The 22,808-nt window shown below is 36.5% G+C and overlaps 1 long non-coding RNA gene and 21 other non-coding genes across 22 annotated transcripts in view; all 22 read left to right on the top strand.

The window, feature by feature from the left end:
• Window positions 1–22,808, top strand: part of LOC137644539 (uncharacterized) — a 474,459-nt gene that overhangs the window by 206,249 nt on the left and 245,402 nt on the right. The gene's annotated exons all lie outside the window — the stretch shown is intronic.
• On the top strand, window positions 250–321 carry TRNAC-GCA (transfer RNA cysteine (anticodon GCA)). Its single transcript has one exon. It is a non-coding gene; the product is annotated as a tRNA-Cys (tRNA).
• On the top strand, window positions 1,236–1,307 carry TRNAC-GCA (transfer RNA cysteine (anticodon GCA)). Its single transcript has one exon. It is a non-coding gene; the product is annotated as a tRNA-Cys (tRNA).
• On the top strand, window positions 2,221–2,292 carry TRNAC-GCA (transfer RNA cysteine (anticodon GCA)). Its single transcript has one exon. It is a non-coding gene; the product is annotated as a tRNA-Cys (tRNA).
• Window positions 2,747–2,818, top strand: TRNAC-GCA (transfer RNA cysteine (anticodon GCA)). The gene has a single exon. It is a non-coding gene; the product is annotated as a tRNA-Cys (tRNA).
• On the top strand, window positions 3,733–3,804 carry TRNAC-GCA (transfer RNA cysteine (anticodon GCA)). The gene has a single exon. It is a non-coding gene; the product is annotated as a tRNA-Cys (tRNA).
• On the top strand, window positions 4,702–4,773 carry TRNAC-GCA (transfer RNA cysteine (anticodon GCA)). Its single transcript has one exon. It is a non-coding gene; the product is annotated as a tRNA-Cys (tRNA).
• On the top strand, window positions 5,672–5,743 carry TRNAC-GCA (transfer RNA cysteine (anticodon GCA)). The gene has a single exon. It is a non-coding gene; the product is annotated as a tRNA-Cys (tRNA).
• TRNAC-GCA (transfer RNA cysteine (anticodon GCA)) lies at window positions 6,658–6,729 on the top strand. Its single transcript has one exon. It is a non-coding gene; the product is annotated as a tRNA-Cys (tRNA).
• On the top strand, window positions 7,627–7,698 carry TRNAC-GCA (transfer RNA cysteine (anticodon GCA)). Its single transcript has one exon. It is a non-coding gene; the product is annotated as a tRNA-Cys (tRNA).
• TRNAC-GCA (transfer RNA cysteine (anticodon GCA)) lies at window positions 8,597–8,668 on the top strand. The gene has a single exon. It is a non-coding gene; the product is annotated as a tRNA-Cys (tRNA).
• On the top strand, window positions 9,582–9,653 carry TRNAC-GCA (transfer RNA cysteine (anticodon GCA)). The gene has a single exon. It is a non-coding gene; the product is annotated as a tRNA-Cys (tRNA).
• Window positions 10,567–10,638, top strand: TRNAC-GCA (transfer RNA cysteine (anticodon GCA)). The gene has a single exon. It is a non-coding gene; the product is annotated as a tRNA-Cys (tRNA).
• On the top strand, window positions 11,552–11,623 carry TRNAC-GCA (transfer RNA cysteine (anticodon GCA)). The gene has a single exon. It is a non-coding gene; the product is annotated as a tRNA-Cys (tRNA).
• Window positions 12,461–12,532, top strand: TRNAC-GCA (transfer RNA cysteine (anticodon GCA)). The gene has a single exon. It is a non-coding gene; the product is annotated as a tRNA-Cys (tRNA).
• Window positions 14,574–14,645, top strand: TRNAC-GCA (transfer RNA cysteine (anticodon GCA)). The gene has a single exon. It is a non-coding gene; the product is annotated as a tRNA-Cys (tRNA).
• TRNAC-GCA (transfer RNA cysteine (anticodon GCA)) lies at window positions 15,646–15,717 on the top strand. Its single transcript has one exon. It is a non-coding gene; the product is annotated as a tRNA-Cys (tRNA).
• Window positions 16,717–16,788, top strand: TRNAC-GCA (transfer RNA cysteine (anticodon GCA)). The gene has a single exon. It is a non-coding gene; the product is annotated as a tRNA-Cys (tRNA).
• Window positions 17,796–17,867, top strand: TRNAC-GCA (transfer RNA cysteine (anticodon GCA)). Its single transcript has one exon. It is a non-coding gene; the product is annotated as a tRNA-Cys (tRNA).
• TRNAC-GCA (transfer RNA cysteine (anticodon GCA)) lies at window positions 18,854–18,925 on the top strand. Its single transcript has one exon. It is a non-coding gene; the product is annotated as a tRNA-Cys (tRNA).
• Window positions 19,936–20,007, top strand: TRNAC-GCA (transfer RNA cysteine (anticodon GCA)). The gene has a single exon. It is a non-coding gene; the product is annotated as a tRNA-Cys (tRNA).
• TRNAC-GCA (transfer RNA cysteine (anticodon GCA)) lies at window positions 22,415–22,486 on the top strand. Its single transcript has one exon. It is a non-coding gene; the product is annotated as a tRNA-Cys (tRNA).

Here is a 22,808-nt window from a genome sequence, read left to right as displayed (position 1 = left end):
GAATACTCATTACTGCCACGAATTGCTTTTTTCATAAGTAGCAACCCTTACTGAATGTGCATTATTTGCTAAATCAGGGAAACAGAAATGATCCGGCCATTTAGCCAAATTTTATTTTTAGGAATTATGATGATAATTGTAATGTTGTATTTGGGAGCTACTTTTTCATTTACTGATTGTTTTGTCACAATAAGTAGGATACTTAACAGCTATAAAGTAATATAGAAGATATTTGCTGTACATTATGCTTGGGGTGTAGCTCAGTGGTAGAGCATTCGACTGCAGATCGAGAGGTCCCTGGTTCAATCCCGGGCGCCCCCTAAGGGAAGTTCAGCGTATTTTAGGGAATTCCCTTCAAAGCTATAACTATCCTGATGCTACAGTATACGTCATTTATTACTCTAATGGCATCGGAACATGGAAACTGTAATGATGTGAAAGGAAATAGCAATCATTACAAAATATCGATATGAACCGGCCATAAATTGTACCTAAAGAATTTGATCAAGCGATGACCTTTGAATCTGAATACTCATTACTGCCACGAATTGCTTTTTTCATAAGTAGCAACCCTTACTGAATGTGCATTATTTGCTAAATCAGGGAAACAGAAATGATCCGGCCATTTAGACAAATTTTATTTTTAGAAATTAGAAAATACGGACGTAATGTTTGATGGATGTTCAATGTCTTGAATCCTTTCATCTTAGCATATCCCGGTTTCAAAACAACCAAACAAATCCCGCCTAGATTTGCTTGCACTTCAAAAGGTGGGAAGTTGAACATCTGTAAAAGAAACTAACAAAAGTCTTCTGTGTAATACGTCAGGGGTGAAGCTTAATGGTAAAGTATTTCACTGTAGATTAAGATATCCCTGATTCAGTCCTTGGAACCTCCTAAGCCCTAAGGGAATTACAGCATGCTATACGAGATTCTAAATATTAGGAAAGATAATGAGCATTATCTCCTAATGGCTTTTGTAGTTTACCTGATGGCATCGTATATTACAAGAGTCAACGAAGGATAGGAAAACATATCTGTAAATAAGATGTTTAGACAGACATCAACCAAACTACAGGTAATCATGCAGTGGAAAAATACAGTGAAAAATTATGATGATAAGTGTAATGTTGTATTTGGGAGCTACTTTTTCATTTACTGATCGTTTTGTCACAAGAAGTAGGATACCTAACAGCTATAAAGTAATATAGAAGATATTTGCTGTACATTATGCTGGGGGTGTAGCTCAGTGGTAGAGCATTCGACTGCAGATCGAGAGGTCCCTGGTTCAATCCCGGGCGCCCCCTAAGGGAAGTTCAGCGTATTTTAGGGAATTCCCTTCAAAGCTATAACTATTCTGATGCTACAGTATACGTCATTTATTACTCTAATGGCATCGGAACATGGAAACTGTAATGATGTGAAAGGAAATAGCAATCATTACAAAATATCGATATGAACCGGCCATAAATTGTACCTGAAGAATTTGATCAAGGGATGACCTTTGAATCTGAATACTCATTACTGCCACGAATTGCTTTTTTCATAAGTAGCAACCCTTACTGAATTTGCATTATTTGCTAAATCAGGGAAACAGAAATGATCCGGCCATTTAGCCAAATTTTATTTTTAGAAATTAGAAAATACGGACGTAATGTTTGATGGATGTTCAATGTCTTGAATCCTTTCGTCTTAGCATATCCCGGTTTGAAACAACCAAACAAATCCCGCCTAGATTTGCTTGCACTTCAAAAAGTGGGAAGTTGAACATCTGTAAAAGAAACTAACAAAAGTCTTCTGTGTAATACGTCAGGGGTGAAGCTTAATGGTAAAGTATTTCACTGTAGATTAAGATATCCCCGATTCAGTCCTTGGAACCCCCTAAGCCCTAAGGGAATTACAGCATGCTATACGAGATTCTAAATATTAGGAAAGATAATGAGCATTATCTCCTAATGGCTTTTGTAGTTTACCTGATGGCATCGTATATTACCAGAGTCAGCGAAGGATAGGAAAACATATCTGTAAATAAGATGTTTAGACAGACATCAACCAAACTACAGGTAATCATGCAGTGGAAAAATACAGTGAAGACTTATGATTATGATTGTAATGTTGTATTTGGGAGCTACTTTTTCATTTACTGATCGTTTTGTCACAATAAGTAGGATACTTAACAGCTATAAAGTAATATAGAAGATATTTGCTGTACATTATGCTGGGGGTGTAGCTCAGTGGTAGAGCATTCGACTGCAGATCGAGAGGTCCCTGGTTCAATCCCGGGCGCCCCCTAAGGGAAGTTCAGCGTATTTTAGGGAATTCCCTTCAAAGCTATAACTATCCTGATGCTACAGTATACGTCATTTATTACTCTAATGGCATCGGAACATGGAAACTGTAATGATGTGAAAGGAAATAGCAATCATTACAAAATATCGATATGAACCGGCCATAAATTGTACCTAAAGAATTTGATCAAGCGATAACCTTTGAATCTGAATACTCATTACTGCCACGAATTGCTTTTTTCATAAGTAGCAACCCTTACTGAATGTGCATTATTTGCTAAATCAGGGAAACAGAAATGATCCGGCCATTTAGCCAAATTTTATTTTTAGGAATTATGATGATAATTGTAATGTTGTATTTGGGAGCTACTTTTTCATTTACTGATTGTTTTGTCACAATAAGTAGGATACTTAACAGCTATAAAGTAATATAGAAGATATTTGCTGTACATTATGCTGGGGGTGTAGCTCAGTGGTAGAGCATTCGACTGCAGATCGAGAGGTCCCTGGTTTAATCCCGGGCGCCCCCTAAGGGAAGTTCAGCGTATTTTAGGGAATTCCCTTCAAAGCTATAACTATCCTGATGCTACAGTATACGTCATTTATTACTCTAATGGCATCGGAACATGGAAACTGTAATGATGTGAAAGGAAATAGCAATCATTACAAAATATCGATATGAACCGGCCATAAATTGTACCTAAAGAATTTGATCAAGCGATGACCTTTGAATCTAAATACTCATTACTGCCACGAATTGCTTTTTTCATAAGTAGCAACCCTTACTGAATGTGCATTATTTGCTAAATCAGGGAAACAGAAATGATCCGGCCATTTAGCCAAATTTTATTTTTAGAAATTAGAAAATACGGACGTAATGTTTGATGGATGTTCAATGTCTTGAATCCTTTCGTCTTAGCATATCCTGGTTTCGAAACAACCAAACAAATCCCGCCTAGATTTGCTTGCACTTCAAAAGGTGGGAAGTTGAACATCTGTAAAAGAAACTAACAAAAGTCTTCTGTGTAATACGTCAGGGGTGAAGCTTAATGGTAAAGTATTTCACTGTAGATTAAGATATCCCCGATTCAGTCCTTGGAACCCCCTAAGCCCTAAGGGAATTACAGCATGCTATACGAGATTCTAAATATTAGGAAAGATAATGAGCATTATCTCCTAATGGCTTTTGTAGTTTACCTGATGGCATCGTATATTACAAGAGTCAACGAAGGATAGGAAAACATATCTGTAAATAAGATGTTTAGACAGACATCAACCAAACTACAGGTAATCATGCAGTGGAAAAATACAGTGAAGAATTATGATGATAAGTGTAATGTTGTATTTGGGAGCTACTTTTTCATTTACTGATCGTTTTGTCACAATAAGTAGGATACCTAACAGCTATAAAGTAATATAGAAGATATTTGCTGTACATTATGCTGGGGGTGTAGCTCAGTGGTAGAGCATTCGACTGCAGATCGAGAGGTCCCTGGTTCAATCCCGGGCGCCCCCTAAGGGAAGTTCAGCGTATTTTAGGAAATTCCCTTCAAAGCTATAACTATCCTGATGCTACAGTATACGTCATTTATTACTCTAATGGCATCGGAACATGGAAACTGTAATGATGTGAAAGGAAATAGCAATCATTACAAAATATCGATATGAACCGGCCATAAATTGTACCTAAAAAAATTTATCAAGGGATGACCTTTGAATCTGAATACTCATTACTGCCACGAATTGCTTTTTTCATAAGTAGCAACCCTTACTGAATGTGCATTATTTGCTAAATCAGGGAAACAGAAATGATCCGGCCATTTAGCCAAATTTTATTTTTAGAAATTAGAAAATACACACGTAATGTTTGTTGGATGTTCAATGTCTTGAATATCCCGGGTTGAAACAACCAAACAAATCCCGCCTAGATTTGCGTGCACTTCAAAAAGTGGGAAGTTAAACATCTGTAAAAAAAACTAACAAAAGTCTTCCGTGTAATACGTCAGGGGTGAAGCTTAATGGTAAAGTATTTCACTGTAAATTGAGATATCCCCGATTCAGTCCTTGGAACCCCCTAAGCCCTAAGGGAATTACAGCATGCTATACGAGATTCTAAATATTAGGAAAGATAATGAGCATTATTTCCTAATGGCTTTTGTAGTTTACCTGATGGCATCGTATATTAGCAGAGTCAGCGAAGGATAGGAAAACATATCTGTAAATAAGATGTTTAGACAGACATCAACCAAACTACAGGTAATCATGCAGTGGAAAAATACAGTGAAGAATTATGATGATAATTGTAATGTTGTATTTGGGAGCTACTTTTTCATTTACTAATCGTTTTGTCACAATTAGTAGGATACTTAACAGCTATAAACTAATATAGAAGATATTTGCTGTACATTATGCTGGGGGTGTAGCTCAGTGGTAGAGCATTCGACTGCAGATCGAGAGGTCCCTGGTTCAATCCCGGGCGCCCCCTAAGGGAAGTTCAGCGTATTTTAGGGAATTCCCTTCAAAGCTATAACTATCCTGATGCTACAGTATGCGTCATTTGTTACTCTAATGGCATCGGAACATGGAAACTGTAATGATGTGAAAGGAAATAGCAATCATTACAAAATATCGATATGAACCGGCCATAAATTGTACCTAAAGAATTTGATCAAGGGATGACCTTTGAATCTGAATACTCATTACTGCCACGAATTGCTTTTTTCATAAGTAGCAACCCTTACTGAATGTGCATTATTTGCTAAATCAGGGAAACGGAAATGATCCGGCCATTTAGCCAAATTTTATTTTTAGAAATTAGAAAATACACACGTAATGTTTGTTGGATGTTCAATGTCTTGAATATCTCGGCTTGAAACAACCAAACAAATCCCGCCTAGATTTGCGTGCACTTCAAAAAGGGGGAAGTTAAACAACTGTAAAAGAAACTTAACAAAAGTCTTCTGTGTATTACGTCAGGGGTGAAGCTTAATGGTAAAGTATTTCAGTGTAGATTAAGATATCCCCGATTCAGTCCTTGGAACCCCCTAAGCCCTAAGGGAATTACAGCATGCTATACGAGATTCTAAATATTAGGAAAGATAATGAGCATTATCTCCTAATGGCTTTTGTAGTTTACCTGATGGCATCGTATATTACCAGAGTCAGCGAAGGATAGGAAAACATATCTGTAAATAAGATGTTTAGACAGACATCAACCAAACTACAGGTAATCATGCAGTGGAAAAATACAGTGAAGAATTATGATGATAATTGTAATGTTGTATTTGGGAGCTACTTTTTCATTTACTGATCGTTTTGTCACAATAAGTAGGATACTTAACAGCTATAAAGTAATATAGAAGATATTTGCTGTACATTATGCTGGGGGTGTAGCTCAGTGGTAGAGCATTCGACTGCAGATCGAGAGGTCCCTGGTTCAATCCCGGGCGCCCCCTAAGGGAAGTTCAGCGTATTTTAGGGAATTCCCTTCAAAGCTATAACTATCCTGATGCTACAGTATACGTCATTTATTACTCTAATGGCATCGGAACATGGAAACTGTAATGATGTGAAAGGAAATAGCAATCATTACAAAATATCGATATGAACCGGCCATAAATTGTACCTAAAGAATTTGATCAAGCGATGACCTTTGAATCTAAATACTCATTACTGCCACGAATTGCTTTTTTCATAAGTAGCAACCCTTACTGAATGTGCATTATTTGCTAAATCAGGGAAACAGAAATGATCCGGCCATTTAGCCAAATTTTATTTTTAGAAATTAGAAAATACGGACGTAATGTTTGATGGATGTTCAATGTCTTGAATCCTTTCGTCTTAGCATATCCTGGTTTCGAAACAACCAAACAAATCCCGCCTAGATTTGCTTGCACTTCAAAAGGTGGGAAGTTGAACATCTGTAAAAGAAACTAACAAAAGTCTTCTGTGTAATACGTCAGGGGTGAAGCTTAATGGTAAAGTATTTCACTGTAGATTAAGATATCCCCGATTCAGTCCTTGGAACCCCCTAAGCCCTAAGGGAATTACAGCATGCTATACGAGATTCTAAATATTAGGAAAGATAATGAGCATTATCTCCTAATGGCTTTTGTAGTTTACCTGATGGCATCGTATATTACAAGAGTCAACGAAGGATAGGAAAACATATCTGTAAATAAGATGTTTAGACAGACATCAACCAAACTACAGGTAATCATGCAGTGGAAAAATACAGTGAAGAATTATGATGATAAGTGTAATGTTGTATTTGGGAGCTACTTTTTCATTTACTGATCGTTTTGTCACAATAAGTAGGATACCTAACAGCTATAAAGTAATATAGAAGATATTTGCTGTACATTATGCTGGGGGTGTAGCTCAGTGGTAGAGCATTCGACTGCAGATCGAGAGGTCCCTGGTTCAATCCCGGGCGCCCCCTAAGGGAAGTTCAGCGTATTTTAGGAAATTCCCTTCAAAGCTATAACTATCCTGATGCTACAGTATACGTCATTTATTACTCTAATGGCATCGGAACATGGAAACTGTAATGATGTGAAAGGAAATAGCAATCATTACAAAATATCGATATGAACCGGCCATAAATTGTACCTAAAAAAATTTATCAAGGGATGACCTTTGAATCTGAATACTCATTACTGCCACGAATTGCTTTTTTCATAAGTAGCAACCCTTACTGAATGTGCATTATTTGCTAAATCAGGGAAACAGAAATGATCCGGCCATTTAGCCAAATTTTATTTTTAGAAATTAGAAAATACACACGTAATGTTTGTTGGATGTTCAATGTCTTGAATATCCCGGGTTGAAACAACCAAACAAATCCCGCCTAGATTTGCGTGCACTTCAAAAAGTGGGAAGTTAAACATCTGTAAAAAAAACTAACAAAAGTCTTCCGTGTAATACGTCAGGGGTGAAGCTTAATGGTAAAGTATTTCACTGTAAATTGAGATATCCCCGATTCAGTCCTTGGAACCCCCTAAGCCCTAAGGGAATTACAGCATGCTATACGAGATTCTAAATATTAGGAAAGATAATGAGCATTATTTCCTAATGGCTTTTGTAGTTTACCTGATGGCATCGTATATTAGCAGAGTCAGCGAAGGATAGGAAAACATATCTGTAAATAAGATGTTTAGACAGACATCAACCAAACTACAGGTAATCATGCAGTGGAAAAATACAGTGAAGAATTATGATGATAATTGTAATGTTGTATTTGGGAGCTACTTTTTCATTTACTAATCGTTTTGTCACAATTAGTAGGATACTTAACAGCTATAAACTAATATAGAAGATATTTGCTGTACATTATGCTGGGGGTGTAGCTCAGTGGTAGAGCATTCGACTGCAGATCGAGAGGTCCCTGGTTCAATCCCGGGCGCCCCCTAAGGGAAGTTCAGCGTATTTTAGGGAATTCCCTTCAAAGCTATAACTATCCTGATGCTACAGTATGCGTCATTTGTTACTCTAATGGCATCGGAACATGGAAACTGTAATGATGTGAAAGGAAATAGCAATCATTACAAAATATCGATATGAACCGGCCATAAATTGTACCTAAAGAATTTGATCAAGGGATGACCTTTGAATCTGAATACTCATTACTGCCACGAATTGCTTTTTTCATAAGTAGCAACCCTTACTGAATGTGCATTATTTGCTAAATCAGGGAAACGGAAATGATCCGGCCATTTAGCCAAATTTTATTTTTAGAAATTAGAAAATACACACGTAATGTTTGTTGGATGTTCAATGTCTTGAATATCTCGGCTTGAAACAACCAAACAAATCCCGCCTAGATTTGCGTGCACTTCAAAAAGGGGGAAGTTAAACAACTGTAAAAGAAACTTAACAAAAGTCTTCTGTGTATTACGTCAGGGGTGAAGCTTAATGGTAAAGTATTTCAGTGTAGATTAAGATATCCCCGATTCAGTCCTTGGAACCCCCTAAGCCCTAAGGGAATTACAGCATGCTATACGAGATTCTAAATATTAGGAAAGATAATGAGCATTATCTCCTAATGGCTTTTGTAGTTTACCTGATGGCATCGTATATTACCAGAGTCAGCGAAGGATAGGAAAACATATCTGTAAATAAGATGTTTAGACAGACATCAACCAAACTACAGGTAATCATGCAGTGGAAAAATACAGTGAAGAATTATGATGATAATTGTAATGTTGTATTTGGGAGCTACTTTTTCATTTACTGATCGTTTTGTCACAATAAGTAGGATACTTAACAGCTATAAAGTAATATAGAAGATATTTGCTGTACATTATGCTGGGGGTGTAGCTCAGTGGTAGAGCATTCGACTGCAGATCGAGAGGTCCCTGGTTCAATCCCGGGCGCCCCCTAAGGGAAGTTCAGCGTATTTTAGGGAATTCCCTTCAAAGCTATAACTATCCTGATGCTACAGTATACGTCATTTATTACTCTAATGGCATCGGAACATGGAAACTGTAATGATGTGAAAGGAAATAGCAATCATTACAAAATATCGATATGAACCGGCCATAAATTGTACCTAAAGAATTTGATCAAGCGATGACCTTTGAATCTGAATACTCATTACTGCCACGAATTGCTTTTTTCATAAGTAGCAACCCTTACTGAATGTGCATTATTTGCTAAATCAGGGAAACAGAAATGATCCGGCCATTTAGCCAAATTTTATTTTTAGAAATTAGAAAATACGGACGTAATGTTTGATGGATGTTCAATGTCTTGAATCCTTTCGTCTTAGCATATCCCGGTTTGAAACAACCAAACAAATCCCGCCTAGATTTGCTTGCACTTCAAAAGGTGGGAAGTTGAACTTCTGTAAAAGAAACTAACAAAAGTCTTCTGTGTAATACGTCAGGGGTGAAGCTTAATGGTAAAGTATTTCACTGTAGATTAAGATATCCCCGATTCAGTCCTTGGAACCCCCTAAGCCCTAAGGGAATTACAGCATGCTATACGAGATTCTAAATATTAGGAAAGATAATGAGCATTATCTCCTAATGGCTTTTGTAGTTTACCTGATGGCATCGTATATTACCAGAGTCAGCGAAGGATAGGAAAACATATCTGTAAATAAGATGTTTAGACAGACATCAACCAAACTACAGGTAATCATGCAGTGGAAAAATACAGTGAAGAATTATGATGATAATTGTAATGTTGTATTTGGGAGCTACTTTTTCATTTACTTATCGTTTTGTCACAATAAGTAGGATACTTAACAGCTATAAAGTAATATAGAAGATATTTGCTGTACATTATGCTGGGGGTGTAGCTCAGTGGTAGAGCATTCGACTGCAGATCGAGAGGTCCCTGGTTCAATCCCGGGCGCCCCCTAAGGGAAGTTCAGCGTATTTTAGGGAATTCCCTTCAAAGCTATAACTATCCTGATGCTACAGTATACGTCATTTATTACTCTAATGGCATCGGAACATGGAAACTGTAATGATGTGAAAGGAAATAGCAATCATTACAAAATATCGATATGAACCGGCCATAAATTGTACCTAAAGAATTTGATCAAGGGATGACCTTTGAATCTGAATACTCATTACTGCCACGAATTGCTTTTTTCATAAGTAGCAACCCTTACTGAATGTGCATTATTTGCTAAATCAGGGAAACAGAAATGATCCGGCCATTTAGCCAAATTTTATTTTTAGAAATTAGAAAATACGAACGTAATGTTTGATGGATGTTCAATGTCTTGAATCCTTTCGTCTTAGCATATCCCGGTTTGAAACAACCAAACAAATCCCGCCTAGATTTGCTTGCACTTCAAAAGGTGGGAAGTTGAACATCTGTAAAAGAAACTAACAAAAGTCTTCTGTGTAATACGTCAGGGGTGAAGCTTAATGGTAAAGTATTTCACTGTAGATTAAGATATCCCCGATTCAGTCCTTGGAACCCCCTAAGCCCTAAGGGAATTACAGCATGCTATACGAGATTCTAAATATTAGGAAAGATAATGAGCATTATCTCCTAATGGCTTTTGTAGTTTACCTGATGGCATCGTATATTACCAGAGTCAGCGAAGGATAGGAAAACATATCTGTAAATAAGATGTTTAGACAGACATCAACCAAACTACAGGTAATCATGCAGTGGAAAAATACAGTGAAGAATTATGATGATAATTGTAATGTTGTATTTGGGAGCTACTTTTTCATTTACTGATCGTTTTGTCACAATAAGTAGGATACTTAACAGCTATAAAGTAATGTAGAAGATATTTGCTGTACATTATGCTGGGGGTGTAGCTCAGTGGTAGAGCATTCGACTGCAGATCGAGAGGTCCCTGGTTCAATCCCGGGCGCCCCCTAAGGGAAGTTCATCGTATTTTAGGGAATTCCCTTCAAAGCTATAACTATCTTGATGCTACAGTATACGTCATTTATTACTCTAATGGCATCGGAACATGGAAACTGTAATGATGTGAAAGGAAATAGTAATCATTACAAAATATCGATATGAACCGGCCATAAATTGTACTTAAAGAATTTGATCAAGGGATGACCTTTGAATCTGAATACTCATTACTGCCACGAATTGCTTTTTTCATAAGTAGCAACCCTTACTGAATGTGCATTATTTGCTAAATCAGGGAAACAGAAATGATCCTGCCATTTAGCCAAATTTTATTTTTAGAAATTAGAAAATACGGACGTAATGTTTGATGGATGTTCAATGTCTTGAATCCTTTCGTCTTAGCATATCCCGGTTTGAAACAACCAAACAAATCCCGCCTAGATTTGCTTGCACTTCAAAAGGTGGGAAGTTGAACATCTGTAAAAGAAACTAACAAAAGTCTTCTGTGTAATACGTCAGGGGTGAATCTTAATGGTAAAGTATTTCACTCTAGATTAAGATATCCCCGATTCAGTCCTTGGAACCCCCTAAGCCCTAAGGGAATTACAGCATGCTATACGAGATTCTAAATATTAGGAAAGATAATGAGCATTATCTCCTAATGGCTTTTGTAGTTTACCTGATGGCATCGTATATTACCAGAGTCAGCGAAGGATAGGAAAACATATCTGTGAATAAGATGTTTAGACAGACATCAACCAAACTACAGGTAATCATGCAGTGGAAAAATACAGTGAAGAATTATGATGATAATTGTAATGTTGTATTTGGGAGCTACTTTTTCATTTACTGATCGTTTTGTCACAATAAGTAGGATACTTAACAGCTATAAAGTAATATAGAAGATATTTGCTGTACATTATGCTGGGGGTGTAGCTCAGTGGTAGAGCATTCGACTGCAGATCGAGAGGTCCCTGGTTCAATCCCGGGCGCCCCCTAAGGGAAGTTCAGCGTGTTTTAGGAAATTCCCTTCAAAGTTATAACTATCCTGATGCTACAGTATTCATCATTTGTTACTCTAATGGCATCGGAACATGGAAACTGTAATGATGTGAAAGGAAATAGCAATCATTACAAAATATCGATATGAACCGGCCATAAATTGTACCTAAAGAATTTGATCAAGGGATGACCTTTGAATCTGAATACTCATTACTGCCATGAATTGCTTTTTTCATAAGTAGCAACCTTTACTGAATGTGCATTATTTGCTAAATCAGGGAAACAGAAATGATCCGGCCATTTAGCCAAATTTTATTTTTAGAAATTAGAAAATACAGACGTAATGTTTGTTGGATGTTCAAAGTCTTGAATATCCCGGGTTGAAACAACCAAACAAATCCCGCCTAGATTTGCGTGCACTTCAAAAAGTGGGAAGTTAAACATCTGTAAAAGAAACTAACAAAAGTCTTCTGTGTAATACGTCAGGGGTGAAGCTTAATGGTAAAGTATTTCATTGTAGATTAAGATATCCCCGATTCAGTCCTTGGAACCCCCTAAGCCCTAAGGGAATTACAGCATGCTATAGAAGATTCTAAATATTAGGAAAGGTAATGAGCATTATCTCCTAATGGCCTTTGCATAAGATGTTTAGACAGACATCAACCAAGCTACAGGTAATCATGCAGTGGAAAAATACATTGAAGAATTATGATGATAATTGTAATGTTATATTTGGGAGCTACTTTTTCATTTACTCATCGTTTTATGTCACAATAAGTGAGATACTTAACATCTATAAAGTAATAAAGCAGACATTTGCAGAAGATTATGTCGGGGGTGTAGCTCAGTGGTAGAGCATTCGACTGCAGATCGAGAGGTCCCTGGTTCAATCCCGGGCGCCCCCTAAGGGAAGTTCAACGTGTTTTAGGAAATTCCCTTCAAAGCTATAACTATCCTGATGATATAGTGGTAGAGCATTTGACTGCAGATCGAGAGGTTCCTGGTTCAATTCCGGGTGCCCCCTAAGGGAAGTTCAACGTGTTTTAAGAAATTCCCTTCAAAGCTATAACTATTCTGATGCTGCAGTATACGTCATTTATTACTCTAATTGCATCGGAACAGGGAAAAAAGTGATGTGGAAGGAAATAGCAATCATTACAAAAGATCAATATAAATGTACCTAAGACTCAACAGAATGACCTTTGAATCTGATTACTCATCACTGCTACGTATTGCTTTTTTCCTTAGTAGCAACCTTGTCATTATTTGCATTCTAAATTTAAATAATGAGCCCAGAGAATCTAGAATTTCTCCCGGGCTGGTATTAACAGTCAGTCCCCTTACAAAATGTGCATTATTTTCTGCATCAGGGGAACAGAAATGATCCAACCATTTAGCCAAATTTTATTTTACAAATGAGAAAATAGTGACATATACTGTTTAACGGATGTTCAATATTTTGAACCCTTTCGTCCTAGCAGATCCCGGCTTGAAAAGACCAACCAAATCCCGCCTATAATTGCTTGCACTTCAAAAAGTGGGAAGTTGAACATATGTAAAAGAAACTAACAAAAGTCTTCTGTGTAATACGTCAGGGGTGAAGCTAAATGGTAAAGTATTTCACTGCAGATTAAGATATCCCCGATTCAGTCTTTGGAACCCCTTAAGCCCTAAGGGAATTACAGCATGTTGTACGAGACTCCAAATATTAGGAAAGGTAGTGAGCATCATCTCCTAATGGCTTTCATACTTTACCTGATGGCATCGCATATTACCTGAGTCAGAGAAGGATAGGGGAAAACATATCTGTAAATAAGATCAACTAAGGTACAGGTAATCATGCGGTGGAAATATACAGTGGAGAATTATGATGATAATTGTAATGTTATATTTGGAAGCTGCTTTTTCATTTACTCATTGTTTTATGTCACAATAAGTGGGATACTTAACATCTGTAAAGTAATATAGCAGATATTTGCTGTAGATCATGTCGGGGGTGTAGCTCAGTGGTAGAGCATTCGACTGCAGATCGAGAGGTCCCTGGTTCAATCCGGTGCGCACTTTAAGGGAAATTCGTGTTTTAGGAAATTCCCTTCAAAGCTATAACTATCCTGATACTATATGTCATTTGTTACTGTGAATGCATCAAAATATGGGAAACTATAACGATTTATCAGGATATGTAAACCATTACAAAAAATCTATATAAACTGGCCATAGATATATTGTACCTCAGAATCAACGGGATGTCCTTTGAAGAGAATACTGATTACTCATCACTGTCTCGAATTGCTTCTTTCATTAGTAGCAACCTTGTCAGTAGTTGCATTCTAAATCTAAATAATTAGGCCACAGATTATAGAATTTTTCCCGAGCTGTAGAAGTAATATCATGAAAGTATTAACAGTCCTCTTATTGAATGTGCATTATTTGCTGCATCAGTGAAACAAAGATGACTCTGTCATTGAGCCAAATTTTATCCTTAGAAATGAGAAAAATACAGACATATCTGTTTTATGAATGTTCAATGTCTTAAATCCTTTTGTCCTAGGAGATCTCGGCATGAAACAACCAAACAAATACCTCCTAGATTTGCTTGCACTTCAAAAAGTGGGAAGTTAAACTTCTATAAAAAAAACTAATAAATATCTTCTATTTAATATGTCAGGGGTTTTAACTTAATGGTGAAGTATTTCACTGCAAATTAAGATATCCCTGATTTAGTCCTTGGTACCCCCTAAGCCTTAAGGGAATTACAGCATGTTTACAACACTCCAAAATATTAGGAAAGGTAATGAGCATTATCCACTAATGGCTTCTGTACTCTACCTGATGTTTTATATTACAAGAGTCAGGGAAGGATAGGAAAAATATATGTAAGTAGGATTTTTAGAGAGAAATCATCTGTAAAGTAATATAGTAGATATTTGCTGTACATTATGGCTTGGGGGTGTAGCTCAGTGGTAGAGCATTCGACTGCAGATCGAGAGGTCCCTGGTTCAATCCCGGGCGCCCCCTAAGGGAAGTTCAACGTGTTTTAAGAAATTCCCATCAAAGCTATAACTATCCTGATGCTACAGTATATGTCATTTGTTACTACAATTGCATCGGAACATGGAAACTAGTGATGTGAAAGGAAATAGCAACCATTACAAAAGATCAATGTAAACTGGCCATAAATTGGATATGTTGTACCTAAGACTCAACGGAATGACCTTTGAATCTGATTACTCATCACTGCCATGTATTGCTTTTTTCCTTAGTAGCAACCTTGTCAATATTTGCATTCTAAATCTAAATGATGAGCCCAGAGGATCTAGAATTTCTCCTGGGCTGGTATTAACAGTCAGTTCCCTTACTGAATGTGCATTATTTTCTGCATCAGGGAAACAGAAATGATCCGGCCATTTAGCCAAATTTTATTTTACAAATGAGAAAATAGAGACTATACTGTTAAAAGGATGTTCAATATCGTGAAATCTTTCGTCCTAGCAGATCCCAGCTTGAAACAGCCAACCAAATCCCGCCTATATTTGCTTGCACTTCAAAAAGTGGGAAGTTAAACATCTGTAAAAGAAACTAACAAAAGTCTTCTGTGTAATACGTCAGAGGTGAAGCTTAATGGTAAAGTATTTCACTGCAGATTAAGATATCCCGATTTAGTCCTTGGTACCCTCTAATCCCTAAGTGGATTACAGCATGTTGTACGAGACTCTATATATTAGGAAAGGTAATGAGCATTATCTCCTAATGGCTTTTGTACTTTACTTGATGGCATCGCATATTACCTGAGTCAGCGAAGGATAGGAAAACATATCTGTGACTAAGATTTTTAGACAGACATCAACTAAGGTACAGGTAATCATGCAATGGAAATATACAGTGAATAATTATGATGATAATTGTATATTATATTTGGGAACTACTTTTTCATTTAATCTTTGTTTTATGTCACAATAAGTGGGATACTTAACATCTGTAAAGTAATATAGCAGATATTTGCTGTAGATTATGACTCGGGGGTGTAGCTCAGTGGTAGAGCATTCGACTGCAGATCGAGAGGTCCCTGGTTCAATCCCGGGCGCCCCCTAAGGGAAGTTCAACGTGTTTTAAGAAATTCCCATCAAAGCTATAACTATCCTGATGCTACAGTATACGTCATTTGTTACTCTAATTGCATCGGAACATGGAAACTAGTGATGTGAAAGGAAATAGCAATCATTACAAAAAATCAACGTAAACCGGCCATAAATTGGATATGTTGTACCTAAGACTCAACGGAATGACCTTTGAATCTGATTACTCATCACTGCCATGTATTGCTTTTTTCCTTAGTAGCAACCTTGTCATTATTTGCATCCTAAATCTAAATGATGAGCCCAGAGAATCTAGAATTTCTTCCAGGCTGGTATTAACAGTCAGTCCCCTTACTGAATGTGCATTATTTTCTGCATCAGGGAAACAGAAATGATCCGGCCATTTAGCCAAATTTTATTTTACAAATGAGATAATAGAGACATATACTGTTAAACAGATGTTCAATATTGTGAACTCTTTTGTCCTAGCAAATCCCAGCTTGAAACAGCCAACCAAATCCCGCCTATATTTGCTTGCACTTCAAAAAGTGGGAAGTTAAACATCTGTAAAAGAAACTAACAAAAGTCTTCTGTGTAATACGTCAGAGGTGAAGCTCAATGGTGAAGTATTTCACTGCAGATTAAGATATCCCGATTTAGTCCTTGGTACCCCCTAATCCCTAAGGGGATTACAGCATGTTGTACGAGACTCCAAATATTAGGAATGGTAATGAGCATTATCTCCTAATGGCTTTTGTACTTTACCTGATGGCATCGCATATTACCTGAGTCAGCGAAGGATAGGAAAACATATCTGTGATAAAGATTTTTAGACAGACATCAATTAAGGTACAGGTAATCATGCAGTGGAAATATACAGTGAATAATTATGATGATAATTGTATATTATATTTGGGAACTACTTTTTCATTTAATCTTTGTTTTATGTCACAATAAGTGGGATACTTAACATCTGTAAAGTAATATAGCAGATATTTGCTGTAGATTATGTCGGGGGTGTAGCTCAGTGGTAGAGCATTCGACTGCAGATCGAGAGGTCCCTGGTTCAATCCCGGGCGCCCCCTTAGGGAAATTCGTGTTGTAGGAAATTCCCTTGAAAGCTAAAACTATCCTGATGCTATACGCCATTTGTTGCTCTAAATAAATTGAAATATGGGAAACTATAATGATTTATCAGGATATGTCAACCATTACAAAAGATCTATATAAACCGGCCATAGATATATTGTACCTCATATTCAACGTGATGACTTTTGAAGAGAATACTAATTACTCATCACTGCCACATATTGCTTTTTTCTTTAGTAGCAACCTTGTCAGTAGTTGCATTCTAAATCTAAATAATGAGGCCACAGATTATAGAATTTCTCCCGGGCTGTAGAAGTAATATCATGAAAGTATTAACAGTCCTCTTATTGAATGTGCATTATTTGCTGCATCAGTGAAACAAAGATGACTCTGCCATTGAGCCAAATTTTATTTTTAGAAATGAGAAAAATACAGACATATACTGTTTTATGAATGTTCAATGTCTTAAATACTTTTGTCCTAGGAGATCTCGGCATGAAACAACCAAACAAATACCTCCTAGATTTGCTTGCACTTCAAAAAGTGGGAAGTTAAACTTCTATAAAAAACTAATTAATATCTTCTATTTAATATGTCAGGGGTTTTAACTTAATGGTGAAGTATTTCACTGCAAATTAAGATATCCCTGATTTAGTCCTTGGTACCGCCTAGGCTTTAAGGGAATTACAGCACGTTTACAACACTCCAAAATATTAGGAAAGGTAATGAGCATTATCCCCTAATGGCTTCTGTACTATACCTGATGTTTTATATTACAAGAGTCAGGTAAGGATAGGAAAAATATATGTAAGTAGGATTTTTAGAGAGAAATCAACTAAGGTACAGGTAATCATGCAGTGGAAATATACAGTGAAGAATTATAATGATAATTGTAATGTTATATTTGGAAGCTACTTTTTCATTTATTGTTTTATATTACAATAAGTGGGATACTTGACATCTCTAAAGTAATATAGTAGATATTTGTTGTACATTATGGCGCGGGGGTGTAGCTCAGTGGTAGAGCATTCGACTGCAGATCGAGAGGTCCCTGGTTCAATCCCGGGCGCCCCCTAAGGGAAGTTCAACGTGTTTTAAGAAATTCCCATCAAAGCTATAACTATCCTGATGCTACAGTATATGTCATTTGTTACTCTGATTGCATCGGAACATGGAAACTAGTGATGTGAAAGGAAATAGCAATCATTACAAAAGATCAATGTAAACCGGCCATAAATTGGATATGTACCTAAGATTCAATGGAATGACCTTTGAATCTGATTACTCATCACTGCCATGTATTGCTTTTTTCCTTAGTAGCAACCTTGTCATTATTTGCATTCTAAATCTAAATGATGAGCCTAGAGAATCTAGAATTTCTCCCAGACTGGTATTAACAGTCAGTCCCCTTACTGAATATGCATTATTTTCTGCATCAGGGAAACAGAAATGATCCGGCCATTTAGCCAAATTTTATTTTACAAATGAGAAAATAGAGACTATACTGTTAAACGGATGTTCAATATCGTGAACTCTTTCGTTCTAGCTGATCCCGGCTTGAAACAACCAACCAAATCCCGCTTTCACTTCAAAAGTGGGAAGTTAAACATCTGTAAAAGAAACCAACAAAAGTCTTCTGTGTAATACGTCAGAGGTGAAACTTAATGGTAAAGTATTTCACTGCAGATTAAGATATCCCCGATTTAGTCCTTGGTACCCCCTAATCCCTAAGGGAATTACAGCATGTTGTACGAGACAACAAATATTAGGAAAGGTAATGAGCATTATCTCCTAATGAATTCTCTACATAACCTGATGGCATTGTATCATACCAGAGTCAGCGAAAGATATGAAAACATATCTGTAAATAAGATGTTTAGACAGACATTAACTAAGGTACAGGTAGTCATGCAGTGGAAAAATACAGTGAAGAATTATGATGATAATTGTAATGTTATATTTGGGAGCTACTTTTTCATGTAGTCATTGTTTTATGTCACAATAAGTGGGATACTTAACATCTGTAAAATGATATAGCAGATATTTGCTGTAGGTTATGTCGGGGGTGTAGCTCAGTGGTAGAGCATTTGACTGCAGATCGAGAGGTCCCTGGTTCAATCGCGGGCGCCCCCTAAGGGAAATTCAACGTGTTTTAGGAAATTCCCTTCAAAGCTATAAGTATCCTGATGCTATACGTCATTTATTACTCTAATTACATCAAAATATGGAAAACTGTGATGATTTAAAAGGAAATATCAACCATTACAAAAGATCTATATAAACTGGCCATAGATATATTGTATCTCAGATTCAATTGGATGACCTTTGAAGAGAATACTGATTACTCATCACTGCCACGTATTGTTTTTTTTTCAATAGTAGCAACCTTGTCAGTAGTTGCATTCTAAATCTAAATTATTAGGCCAGAGAATATAGAATTTCTCCCGGGCTGCTGTAGAAGTAATATCATGAATGTATTAACAGTGCACTTATTGAAAGTGTATTATTTGCTGCATCAGTGAAACAGAAATGGTTCGGCCATTGAGCCAAATTTTATTTTTAGAAAAATACAGACATGTACTTTTTGATGGATGTTTAATGTTTTAAATCCTTTCGTCCTAGAAGATCCCGACATGAAACAACCAAACAAATCCCTCTTAGATTTGCTTGCACTTCAAAAAGTGGGAGGTTAAACATTATAAAAGAAAATAACAAATGTTTTCTGTGTAATAAGTCAAAGGTGTAGCTTAATGAAAATATTTCGCTGTAGATTAAGATATCCCGACTCAGTCCTTGGTACCCCCTATGACCTAAGGGAATTACAGCATGTTATACGAAACCCAAATATTAGGAAAGGTAATGAGCATTATCCGCTAATGGTTTTTGTACCTTACCTTATGTCCTGGTATATTACCAGAGTCAACGAAGGATAGGAAAACATATCTGTAAATAAGATGTTTAAACAGACATTAACTAAGGTACAGGTAATCTTGCAGTGGAAATATTTAGGGAAAAATGATGATGATAATTGTAATGTTATATTTGGGAGTTACTTTTTCATTTACACATAGTTTTGTGTCACAATAAGTAGGATACTTGACATCTTTAAAGTAATATAGCAGATATTTGCTGTAGATTATGTCGGGGGTGTAGCTCAGTGGTAGAGCATTCGACTGCAGATCGAGAGGTCCCTGGTTCAATCCCGGGCGCCCCCTAAGCACAGTTCAACGAGTTTTAGGAAAATCCCTTAAAAGCTATAACTATCTTGATGCTATACATCAAGTGATACTCTAAATGCATCAAATACTAGAAAGTGTAATGATGTAAAAGGAAATATGTACCATTACAAAAGATCTATGTACCCCGGCCATAGATATATTGTACCTCGGATTCAATCAGATAACCTTTGAAGAGAATACCGATTGCTCATCACTGCCACCTTTTGCTTTTTCCGTTAGTAGCAACCTCTTCATTAGTTGCAATATCAATCTATATAATGAGCCCAGAGAATCTAGAATTTTTCCCGGGCTGTGTAAGTAATATCATGAAGGTATTATTGAATGTGCATCATTTGCTGCATCAGGGAAACAGAAATGATTCGGCCATTGAGCCAAGTTTTATTTTTATAAATTAGAAAATACAGACATATATTGTTTGATGGATGTTCAATATCTAGAATTTTTTTCGTCATAGCAGATTCCGGCTTGAAACAACCAAACAAATCCCTCCTAGATTTGCTTGCACTTCAAACAGTGGGAAGTTAAACATCTTTTTAAGAAACTAATAAATGTCTTCTGTGTAATATGTCAGGGGTGTAACTTAATGGTAAAGTATTTCACTGCAGATTAAGATATCCTTGATTCAGTCCTTGGTACCCTCTAAGCCCTAAGGGAATTATAGCATTTTATTCGAGACTCCAAATATTAGGAAAGGTAATGAGCATTATCCCCTAATGGCTTTTGTACTCAACCTGATGTCGTCATCTATTACCAGAGTTAGCAAACTATTGGATAATATATCTGTAAATAAAATTTTTGACAGTCTTCAACAAAGGTACAGATAATCATGGAGTGGAGAAGTTGTCAAATTTATATAAAGAGGGAAATAAGAATTTCAAAACTTAAGATATATATCCCATATCTACAGACACAAAGGACAAGGATATTTTCTTCTTTATATTACATTATATAAATAGAGTAGTAACATTACTGCGTGGACAACCTCCGACATGTTCCATCTCCTCTAAACGATGGCCCCAGCTATACTGGCCATCTACAATCAAAAGCAAGGGAAGCATTTTGCCTCTCCTATTGTACTGACACTACTATTATCAGAAATCACCAGGGAAAGATTGACAATTACGACACATTGATCTGACATCACCTAGTGTCTCATACACTCTTAACATGAAATAGTTAATATGTTATCAACCCCAGTGTTTGACAGCAATAGTTCTCATAGTATATCTTTGTCTCTGTCCATGGGCTTGGGACATATTGTATCTCAGATTCATCTTGAGGTCATTGGAGAGAATATTCAGAGAAGACAAATGTTAATTTAGTCATCACTGAACCAAGCATCCGTTAGTAGCGTCCTTGTCAGTAGTGGCATGTAATAGTGAATGTCCTTAGAAAAACTATTTCGTCTCCCTGTCTTTGGTAGCAAATCGTGAATGTATGCAGAATACCATTATTTACTGTTTGGAAAACATGTATTATTTTCCATTTTGCCATAGTAATAGTGAATAAGATGCAAAGTCATATAATGAATATATGTTTTTCATAAATGACTGCTTGAGTACCAACTCATCAAAAATTTGGCATTCAAGTTCCAGGAAGTTTTTTAGTTTACTTGACTCATATTAGCTGAAAAAATATTAAAGATATGATTTAACCATAATATGATTGTATGGCTGAATAAATTTTCTTTAATTTATAATTTTACATATTTTATAGAATTTGCCTAATGATAAAATAAAGAAAAAGCCTGAAAATATCTACATGTAAGCTACGTCCCTTGGTTCTCTAAGGCTTGAGCTACTTTTTGAAGTATCAAGATTTCAAATTTGTGGGCTATGACTGCTAGTCTTGAGCTCCGGGCAATCTGGGTATGTGTGTCTGTTTAAAATTTCAAAAAGAATGTTAGGGTAATAAAATACTGGTGAACTTGTCATTATATTGCAACATAGTCTTGGGTCATCTACTCTTAGGTTTCTGCATGAATCCATAACCAAATAACTCGTTTTCCATACTTCATTGGACTTCAACAAGTGGGAAAGTAAACATCGGTAAAGGAAGATAGAGATGTGGGGGGTGTAGCTCAGTGGTAGACCATTCGACTGCAGATATGGGCTATAACTGCTAGTCCAAGAGCCCCAGCTCAGAGGTAAGCTCTGGGCAGTCTGGGTATATGTGTCTGTTTAAGATTTCAAAAAGAGTTTTAAGGTAATTAGATACTAGTGATATTGTCATTATATTGCAACTCAGTCGTGGGTCATCTACTCTTAGGTTTCTGCTTGAATCCATAACCGAACAACTCGTTTTCCTTACTTCATTGGACTCCAACAAGTGGGAATTAAACATCTGTAAAGGAAGATAGCAGATGTTGTCTGTATAATGTGTTGGGGGTGTAGCTCAGTGGTAGAGCATTCGACTGCAGATCGAGAGGTCCCTGGTTCAATCCCGGGCGCCCCCTAAAGAATTAAAGCATGTTTTTAAAAAATTCCTATGATTAATAGAGGTAGTGAACATTGTCCTTCAAAATCTCCTTGTATCGAGGCACCGCTGTTATCTATTAGTGTAGTAAGTTGACAATAGCGAAATATGTTTCCAGTTAACACTCCAAAGGTACCTTGTAATAGTTATTGATAAATACACAATAGGAATTTACAGAGAGCCAATGTCAGTTGTATATTGAAAATGAATATTAAATTACGTAGACATACATTAACACAAATTCATTTAGAATTACTTAGAAGTCATTGGTGAAGATAAGATGATTTATTTACGAATGAACC

The sequence above is a fragment of the Palaemon carinicauda genome, chromosome 1 (genome assembly GCF_036898095.1).
Source record: "Palaemon carinicauda isolate YSFRI2023 chromosome 1, ASM3689809v2, whole genome shotgun sequence".
Lineage (NCBI taxonomy): Eukaryota > Metazoa > Arthropoda > Malacostraca > Decapoda > Palaemonidae > Palaemon > Palaemon carinicauda.
Note: the sequence above shows the minus strand (reverse complement) of the source record. Positions and strands in the feature narration are given on the sequence as shown.